At 37.7% G+C, this 10836-nt stretch overlaps 1 non-coding gene across 1 annotated transcript; it reads left to right on the forward strand.

Annotated features, from left to right (window-relative positions):
• The first annotated feature begins 4710 nt into the window (after positions 1–4710).
• trnas-cga (transfer RNA serine (anticodon CGA)) lies at positions 4711–4792 on the forward strand. The gene has a single exon. It is a non-coding gene; the product is annotated as a tRNA-Ser (tRNA).
• Positions 4793–10836: the final 6044 nt, after the last annotated feature.

Below are 10836 nucleotides of genomic sequence, written 5' to 3' on the forward strand. Positions count from 1 at the left end.
TTAAACTCATATTAGTAAATATTAACTTTTTTTTTTTTTTTTTTTTTTGTAAAAATTATATATATATATATTATATATTATATTAATTTTATATATATATATATATATATATATATATATATATATATATATATATATATATATATATATATATATATATATATATATATATATATATATATATCTTTCCTGCCTGTTCATGTAGCGCCATAATTACGATCTGGAAGTAATATTTTGCCCTTCCGTGGATTTCTTTCATGATAAATAATAGCATTCAGATTGAAAAGAGAAACAATTTTTTACAGTGAAGGCGCTACACAGACTGTAATGGCACAAATTAAACTGCAGGTGGCGGTATAGTTCCATGAATAAAATAAATGAATCCAACAAAGTACATTGACGCCAATAGCTCCGCACATCCACAGAGTTTAAATGGCTTTATATGCTACCAAGTTAATGAATATTAAAATACATTATTAAATGTTCAGATGTATTCATATATATAATCTTAGATTATAGTATCTAACTTTGTGTAAATCAGTTAAAGGCAGTTTATTCCGAATGCTATTGAGGGTCATCGAGTGGAGGTCATAGTGTTTACTCTTTTCTTACAAGCACAATGATACAGGGATTTTGTCTCTTTCACAAGATGAAAGCATCAGCCCAGGGGAAAGAGCCTTGAGGTAAAAATAAATTGCTATTTTTCTCTCCTGTCTGCAGCTCCAGCTCCAGCAACACACACCCAGAAGGGAAACCAAAATGAGTAAGATATACGACACACAGAGAGAGGGAGCGAGGGAGACTAACTGCCGTTAATGCTCTTATTTGATCAAAAGCGTTGTTGTGGTCTAATGAAATGAAACCGACGTCAGTTACAGTAGGCTAACACATATTTTATGATCTGTTCTTTATTTCATACAAATGTAACTGTACAGCCTCAGATCAGTGATCGAGGAAGGGAAATGTTCTGGTAGAGATAAAAACGTGTTACACTTTCTAATTTCCTGCTGTTGAAAATGACTAATGATTTAAGAGTGATGTTAAGGAACTAAGGCTCGGTTGCATTGCTTATATGGTGACTTTTTGGCATGTATTATTGAAGACCACCAATTGTTAAAGGAATAGTTCACTCAAAAAATCTGCAATTCTGTCATAAATTGCCCACCCTTTTGTCATTCTAAACCCACTCTGTCATCATGAAAGATGTGAGGCAAAAGATGAACTTTCAGCAAATAACAACCTCATTTTTTTTTTTGAGCAGGATTCTATTTACTAACTAAGAAAGTTTCAGTGTTTTGGAGGCTATATGGCAGCCATTGCTACAGTCAATTCCTAACGACACATTATTACTAGTAGCCTGTAGATGCAATAATATAAGCCATATAATGCTGACAGAGTAGTGCGCTCACCTATAGCATCAGCCAGGCAACAACAGCAGTTATGGATTTTAAGATTAAGATCATATCTGTTTAATACATAGCTTGGGGACACACAAGAGATATAGTCAAATTATAATAAATGCATATTGTATTTCTATTGGACTGTGTCTGTTTGTTTTTTTTTTTGTGAGTGTGACAGGAAGAGAGACACACGTACACCGCGATGCAGCACTGGACGTGGCTTGCCTGGAAAATCCAGCCTCACCGCTGTACCAGCGGATGAGTCTGGTCGCCATTGAATCAATTCGATTTCTAGGGCGGAGCAAATCCGAGCAAACAGGAAGCGGAGTAAACCAATCAGAGAAGCTCCGGTAACTCCGAGCTTGGAGGCCTCCGTTACCTGCTGCTCCATGCAAGTAGAGGAGACACCACGACCACAACAGGAGTTTCACACAATGACATCTTCTTTGCATCGAGCGGAGCTAACTGATATACTAAGCTTTTCCCAAAGCCAGTGGGAAGCAATGTGAAAACGTCTTCTTTCAAATAAAAGCTTTTAATGCTGTCAGCTGCCGGGGTTTTAATGACTTAATGTGTTTTTGGTCATTTAAAACTGAATTTAAAAGCTGAATAGAACAAACTCTCGGGTCTCGCATGCGCCATTTTTGTTGATATTGAAGGGACTTTCGCCGTACTAGAGTGACGCTGTTTACGTCACTGAAATAAACAAATCTGATTGCGCGGTACAGTTTGGAGTTGACTCGAGGCGCAACGGAGGGCGACTGACTTGCCAGGCAAGGACATGGCGGTATGCGCATCAGAAATGTAATGCCTGGTTCAGACTACACGATTTTAGCCCGAATCTGGAACGATCCATTTGACGTAAGGTGTCGTAGGGATTCGTAAACGACAATGGACGTCAGGACGCAAGAATTGATCGTTTCATCTCGTATAGTGTGTCATAGTATACGACAACCGAAATCGCGTCTGCGATAGTTCACGACATCACGGCAGAAAGACTAGCATGTTGAATTTTTTTCGGTCCTTCATGACAGGTTCCGTCACATGGGTGACGCTGACCAATCAGAGCACAGACGCTTTTTGTACACAACTTTCAAACATGGCGAAACGCAAGAGAGATGATGGTGCGGCTAGGTGGAATTACGAAGTGAAGTTCCCAACGTAATTTTGGGAGGAGTGAACCCATCTAATCTTTCGATTAGTGAAACTCAAACATAATCTCAAGAGGAGGGAACCCTAATCTTTCAATTACATCCGGAGCATATAAGCAGCTACTCACCCTGCTCTGGCATCAGTTGTTTTGATATCCCTCCACCTCCCCAACTCCACCACATAAATTAGGCATCTCATCTATCGTACTCCTCTTCCATGCACTAGTAGTCCCTGGGGGGTATATCCAAGCTCGAGTTGAAGCTGCTTCCTCGAGCCTCTCCACAGCGGACAGCAAGCCAAATACGCTTAACCTTATTAGCTTAAAGACTTTATGAGGAAATTAACTCGTGAAATGGAGGAAAAGTTCGTGGAGCTATGGCAACAGTACTCTTGCCTGTACGATGTCTTATCAAGGGACTACCATGACAGATTAAAGAAAGAAAAATGCTGGCGAACGATAGCGGAAGCCCTTCAGCAACCCGGTGAGTACTGAGTAACTTATGGCAAGCTTTTACTACTGGCTAATAACAAAATATTTAATATGAAAAGAACAATATTTTATATACAATAACAATATCCTCTTCGAGCAAGCCAGGAACGTGTCCATGTTCGGGTTTTCTTTCTTTTTTTGCGCTTTTCTAAACATAAGACAGCCAGTACAAAACATGCCGCTTCAGTCATTGTTTACACTCTTGTTTCTCACGCAAATCGTGAGAACCAGTGACGATTGGTCGCGTAGCAACGTGTAGTCTGACATGTTTCAAGTCCAGGACATGACAAGATTTTTGGAGTCAAAATCGTGTAATCTGACACAGTTACTATCGTAACAGACAAAAAAATCGTGTAGTCTGAACCAGGCATAATATGTTTTGCCACGATGTGACGCTCACGTTCGGCCCACACATGGTCAAAGAGATTCATCAAAGATGAAATATCAACTCTGATATGAGGGGAAAGTCTTGCAGATAAATCATCATTATCATCATAATCCAGGACGGTGGAATCCAACATTTGAATGTCCCGTCCACATTATCGGAGCAGGATCTCAGTGTGACACTGCATTCACACGGGGCTTCGGCAGTAACGCTTCTCATTTCCTTTGAACGCGTGACGTCATGCATTGTCGAACTGAATTTTGGGTTCTGTCGCGTCGCTTCACTCACGTTGCTCATGGCAGAAGTTGAAGATTTCTCAACTTTTCAAGTGCCAACGCAGGCGTCAGCCAATCAGATCACAGACGCTAGCCAATTGTGTTCATGCAACACCGGAAAGCAATGTGATTGGCTGTTGTCACTATGATGGTCGCGTCAGCGCAAGCTTTAGACACGCCCTCCGTCAAGCGTTGAATGCAGCGCGAGGTCTTCCTTTTATTTACTTACTTAAAGAGATAGTTCACCCAAAAAGAGCTGAGGCAAGAACACTGGACCTGAATGCACGATCTGGTTAAAAACATGTTCTTTTGATTCTTAAAGGGATAGTTCATCCAAAAAGGAAAATTATCCAATGATTTACTCACCCTCAAGCCATTCTAGGTGTATATGACTATCTTCTTTCAGACCAACACAATCAGAGATATATTTAAAAAATAACCTTATATCCTAATAGTCCTCCAAGGTTTATAATGGTTGTGAATGTCATTCTTTTATGTGAATCCATATGTCTCCAGGGGGTTAATAAAGGTCTTCTGAAGCAAAGCGATGCATTTTTAATATATCTCTGATTGTGTTCACCTGAAAGAAGATAGTCATATACACCTAGAATGGCTTGAGGGTGAGTAAATCATTGGACAATTTTCCTTTTTGGATGAACTATCCCTTTAAGAATCAAATGAACATGTTTTTAACCAGATCGTGCATTCAGGTCCAGTGTTCTTGCCTCAGCTCTTTTTAAAGATTAATCAGTATTGATAATTAATTTATGTTCCTCTTCTGAGAGAGTGCTGCTGAAGGTAAAGGGATTGGTAATGCTACTGTAAAGGAGTGATGTTTGGGCCTTTGGGTTTTTGCTGATGTCTGTGGGCTTTAATAACAGAGATTTATTATTATGTCTGAAGTCAGACATTCTCAGTTTCATTCTCATTCGGTTTCATTTTATGGTACTGTATTAAATATTGATGGCCCCATAATCCAGAAACGTGTAGGGAGCATTCAGAGAGCCAGCTGTGATGGCCGAGAGGTTAAGGCGTTGGACTCGAAATCCAATGGGGTTTCCCCGCGCAGGTTCGAATCCTGCTCACAGCGATTTGGTTTGACTCTTTGATGGATGCACGTGGGTGGCAGGTAGGCGGAGTTCCGCAGCGGTCCGCGACGCATTCATCACGCATCGCGTTTCCATTACAAATGCGATGTGGTCGCACGTGTTTCCTGACAACTGGTTCAGTGATCCTATCACAAAGCGTTTTAGACCTTTTGAATCTATATTTAACCCTGACCATTGTGATTGGCTCATCAAAAACGCATCTTTAGACGATGGTAACAGGGCTATACTCCCCTTGCCAATTTATTTAAAGGGGTCACGATATTTTATTATTATTATTATTTTTCATTTAAAGGTGCCCTAGAATTAAAAATTGAATTTATCTTGGCATAGTTGAATAACAAGAGTTCAGTATGGAAATGACATACAGTGAGTCTCAAACTCCATTGTTTCCTCCTTCTTATATAAATCTCATGTGTTACGTAACAGTCAGGGTGTACACCCTCAATATTTGCATATGCCAGCTCATGTTCAAGGAATTACACAAGGGCAGCCAGTATTTACATCTGGATCTGTGCACAGCTGAATCATCAGACTAGGTAAGCAAGCAAGAACAATAGCGAAAAATGGCAGATGGAGCAATAATAACTGACATGATCCATGATAACATGATATTTTTAGTAATATTTGTAAACTGTCTTTCTAAATGTTTCATTAGCATGTTGCTAATGTACTGTTAAATGTGGTTCAGCTGTGCACAGATCCAGATGTAAATACTGGCTGTCCTTGTGTAATTCACAGAGACAAGAGAGCCGTCGCTATTTTCATTATTAAACACTTGCAGTCTGTATAATGCATAAACACAACTTCATTCTTTATAAATCTCTCCAACAGTGTAGCATTAGCCGTTAGCCACGGATCACAGCCTCAAATTCATTCAGAATCAAATGTAAACATCCAAATAAATACAATACTCACATATTCCGATGCATACATGCAGTATGCATGACGAACACTTTGTAAAGATCCTTTTTGAGGGTTGTAGCTGTGTAAACTTTGTTTATGCACTGTTTAAGGCAAGCGCGAGCTCCGGGGGTGGAGAGCGTGAGCAATTAAAGGGGCCGCAACCTGAATCGGCGCATTTCTAATTTTGCCCCAAAATAGGCAGTTAAAAAAATTATTATTTTGAGCTGAAACTTCACAGACACATTCAGGGGGCACCTTAGATTTATATTACATCTTGTAAAAAAAAAAAAAAAAAACGTTCAATGGCACCTACTTAAGGCTACTTAAGGTTCACTTATAATGTTAATATTTTTTATGTTTTTTTTTTTTGCACTAAAAAACCTTAAAACATTGACCATATAAAATTTACAGACAAAGCATTATGAAATCATTCACTTATGGTTTGTGATGTGATTGTTTAGTCATTTTAAGCTATGAAACTTGCAGGATGTTTTAATGGTACTAAGGCTAAAAGATCAAGGCAGTTTTGATTTCACATGTCATAACCCGTTTAATGCAATTAATATCATTCTTTTACATTATTTCACGAGTTTACACGTACATGAAATCAAAATAAAGTAATTTGTATAGTAATTTATGCGTATTTGGCGTGTTGTCCAGGAGAGGGCTCTGAACTCGGAATTTGGCCCGAACCCAGAGTACTCCCCCTCCTTAACTGGGATAGAAACCAGCCTAGAGTGAGGTGATGGGGTGGTGGAGGGATGCTGTGAAACTTGTCCGGGATAGAGGTGAGAGACAGCTTTATATATCGGCTTCCTCTTGCACTGATTGGTTGATTACATGAACGTGCGCCTCCCGAATTTTGTTAAAGGTGCCCTAGAATTAAAAATTGAATTTACCTTGGCATAGCTGAATAACAAGAGTTCAGTACATGGAAAAGACATACAGTGAGTCTCAAACACCATTGTTTCCTGCTTCTTGTGTAAATTTGATTTGTTTAAAAGACCTCTGAAGAACAAACGAATCTCAACATAACACTGACTGTTACGTAACAGTCAGGATCATTAATATGTATGCCCCCAATATTTGCATATGCCAGCACATGTTCAAGGCATTACACAAGGGCAGGCAGTATTAACGTCTGGATGTGCACAGCTGAATCATCAGACTAGGTAAGCAAGCAAGGACAATAGCGAAAAATATTAGATGGAGCAATAATAACTGACATGATCCATGATATCATGATATTTGTAAATTGTCTTTCTAAATGTTTCTTTAACATGTTGCTAATGTACTGTTAAGTTACCATCGTTTATTACTTTATTCACGAAGACATGAGAGCCATCGCTATTTTCATTTTTAAACACTTGCAGTCTCTATAATTCATAATTCAGTTTTTGCTTCAAAATGAGGTAAAAATTATGCTGCCTGCTTGTTCATATAAAACAATAGAGAGATTTAAATTTTCTAAAACATCTTTGGTCAAGAAACACAGTATGCGTGGAGGCGTGAATAATCATGAATAATGAATGATTCTCACCTGAGAAGACAAAAGAATTGCATAAAGAGCTCTAATGAGCTGCATAAATAATGAGGCCTTTCAGTCAGGTAGGCTGTGAAAAAACCTGTGAGACATTGATCATGTCTCAAGCTCATGGTGTATATCAAACATACAGAAAAAACAGCAACACTGTGAAATATTATTACAATTTAAAATAATGGTATTCTATTATATTCTTTAAAATAAAATGTATTTCTGTGATGCAAAGTGTCTGAACAATTATGTTACCTCCATGGCATTTCATATAGGCTTTTAGCTTAAAAGCATGCACATTTGGAGAAATATTGATGGATTCTCATATGTTTGTCAATTTTCTATACAGAGGAGTAATATTCAGGATTTATTGTCATTACAATGAGTGCTGGTGTTATGACAGAGACACCGGAGGCAGAGATAAAAGCAGTTTGGATGTTTATTTCAATAATCAGCAGAGCAAACGGTAAGTGAATGGTGATTATGGAGATCTTGAAGGTGAATGAGAGGTAATACTGTCCTTTACTTTGTGTTGCAGATGATGATAGAGGGAGACGCTGGAGATGGCAGACAGAAACACACACACACTGGCAGGTAGGAACACGAGGAGATCTGGAGACGAAGGAGACGATGAAGACAGGTAAGTATCGCTTTGGGAGTCCTTGAGGTAAGTATACAACAGGTTGTATCACAAACGAGACCGGACAGTGAGTGTGTGTGAGTGTGGGGTTTAAATGCTGGAGCTGAGTACTGTGGTGATGAACTTCAGGTGGCGGTGATTAGTATGCTGGTGATTGGGTGCGTGGGTAAGGAAGTGAGGTGGAACCTGACGTGTCTGTGACAGCTGGATACTGTGTTTACAATTCATACTTGAAGCCGGAGGGTGCTCTGCCCCTTTTGTCCACAAATGCCTGAGCACTGAAGAAGAATAGGCAATCCAGGAAATAACTGAACTAACAGAGGCCAGAGATCGCTAACTATGGCTATTCAAAACACTTTTCAAGAAAATAAATACACGATTGAGACGATGAATGCATGCATTGACTGAATTTGCGTCTGAATAGCGCTGGCTCCGTGGGCGTGGCCGCATTAGCAGATAATGAGCTGAATCATGGATTTCTGACATGGCTCTCTTTTCATACAGATTACATAAACACAGAATGTTTGTTTTCGATTTGACTTACACGATTTAAAACCTGACATTTCAACGTTTTTTTTTAGACACTAGTCTAATTTTTTGTGATTAGTATTCACTAAGTTACAGTACATTTTCTCAGAACTATCAGATTGGACTTCGTTCAGAGGGAGAGGAGAGATCACGCATCATGTTAGTTTTCTTTATTTTGCAAAAAGCACAACATTTTGGTTTTACTCTGAGTGTACACAAATAAAAGAAAATATTCCACAGATTAAAATGGTGTATATTTCTTAATTGTATGTGCAATTTTGACAGAGTATTTTGAGTCTCTTTCACACTGGTTAGAAAAAAATTCGGTGACCACGCCCGCGTGACCGCCGACCCGAGAGTGTTAATGATGACCTTAGACTTATATTACATCTTTTGAAAAGACGTTCTATGGCACCTTTAAATAAAACTTAATTTAATACATTGTGTAAATGCTGACTGTTGTACAGTTTTAATGCTATTAAATTATTACCGCTTGACAATATGTAAATAATTATATATAATTTTATATGTAGCAAATATATTTTTTGCATTCACATGCAAAAATGGAAATTCTCATGCACTAAAATAAATGTATTTATTTTAGGTCCTTCTTCTGTTAATGACCACAAATGACTACCAGTCTACATTTCTTATAGGAGAATATGTAAAAACATTTGAAATTGTGAAATAGCCCATATAGAATCACATTGCGTGGACTCTAGTCTGCTGTAATGTCCCTGTATCCTCCCTGGTTGTCATGGCAGTGTTTTGACGTGTATTTCCAGCTCAGTGATGATTGTTCCTGCAACTATTGTAAACAGAAACATCAAAGATAAATGAAAGTAGAAGTCTAATATCAAAACTAAAAGCTTGTGTTTTACATTACATTAAAAAATATTTTACATTTAAATAATCTGCAATTTTCAGGCACTAATGATGCGAGTTCTGTTCAAAACATGTTTGTAAGAGGAAACAGAGTTGCTTAATTACAGAGAAACATATTTAAGTATCCTTATATGTCGACAGATGTAATTATGCACAAATGCATCTAATTACTTTACCAAACCCCAGTATTAATAAACTACTAAAAATATAGGTTCCAAAAGAGGAGAAAATGTTAATCTTTAGATTATTACATTGTTCTTTACACTTGGTTATTTTAAGAAATATTTACTGAAAGGTTCTGTGGGGAACCAAAAATTATGGCATTACTGCAAAAACACTCTTTTGGAACTTTTATTTTTAAGAGTGCAAGAACATTTTGGGTTCCCCAAAGAACCTTTCTGTCATAGTTCATAGTGGGAGAACCTTTTAATAATTTGAAGAACCCTTTTCCATTATAAAGAACCTTTTGTGCAGTGGAAAAGTTCCAAATTCTTCATGAAATTTGAGATGACTCTCAAAAAGACTCTTTTATTTTTTTAAGAGAGTAGTTGAGCGTTAGTTGAGCCCACACTGGTTGAGCTCTGACTAAGAGAGCAGATCCTGTAGGGCACTGAGTGTGTGCTCTGAGTGCACAGCACTATTCAAGACTGAAGAGAGTTCAAAGATGAAGGCCATGACATGGAGGCTAAATATAGAACAGACAGCTGAAAGTCAAGAGCTTTATTTTTCCTCCAGGAGAGAGAGAATAGGAGACAGACAGCTATCTCTCAGGGTCTAAAGGTGAGAAAACAAGGGGAGCATCCATCCTGTATACAGTAACCATGAACATTAGAAGTATTTATATTTATGAAGTTTTAAGCAATTGCCATCAGCAGGTCAGATTTTCATTCTTCTAAAGCACTTGATGAATTATTTGGTCTAAAAACACAGTGCAGGTAGTGATCATGATTTCAGTGCAGGTTTTATATTTTTAGTGTTACACTGTACAGTATATACTACCAACATTTTTTCAAAATAATTGTTCCATTATAGTAAACAGTAGTGTTGTAGACAAGACCACCTAAACTGAGACCAAGTGAAGACCAAGACCAGTGTGTGTCGAGACCAAGACAAGAACAAGACTTTTGGGTGTTTGAGACCAAGACCAAGGCAAGTCAAGACCAGAACAGACTAGCACTGCTTAAAAATTATCTGAAAGATCCACATTTACTATTTGAGAAATGTCTCATTTTTAATCTATAATTACAGTTAGAATAATAAGACACTATATAGAGCTGTTACCAATCAACTGAAATCACTAACAACAAATTTCATCTTTACTCTGCAGAGATTGAACAGAGGTTGCATCTGAATTGGTACAATTACAAATGTATAAAATAAATAATGTTGAGATTAATGTTTTAAAAAATAAAATTTTGTTTATTGAACAAAAAAAATATATATATTATGTTTGCAACTGTGCTCATATTGGTGAAACCACCCTCTTTCTTGTGATGTTTCTTAATTAGATCATATGTTATAAATATCAAGATCTT

Source organism: Chanodichthys erythropterus, chromosome 1 (assembly GCF_024489055.1).
Source record: "Chanodichthys erythropterus isolate Z2021 chromosome 1, ASM2448905v1, whole genome shotgun sequence".
Lineage (NCBI taxonomy): Eukaryota > Metazoa > Chordata > Actinopteri > Cypriniformes > Xenocyprididae > Chanodichthys > Chanodichthys erythropterus.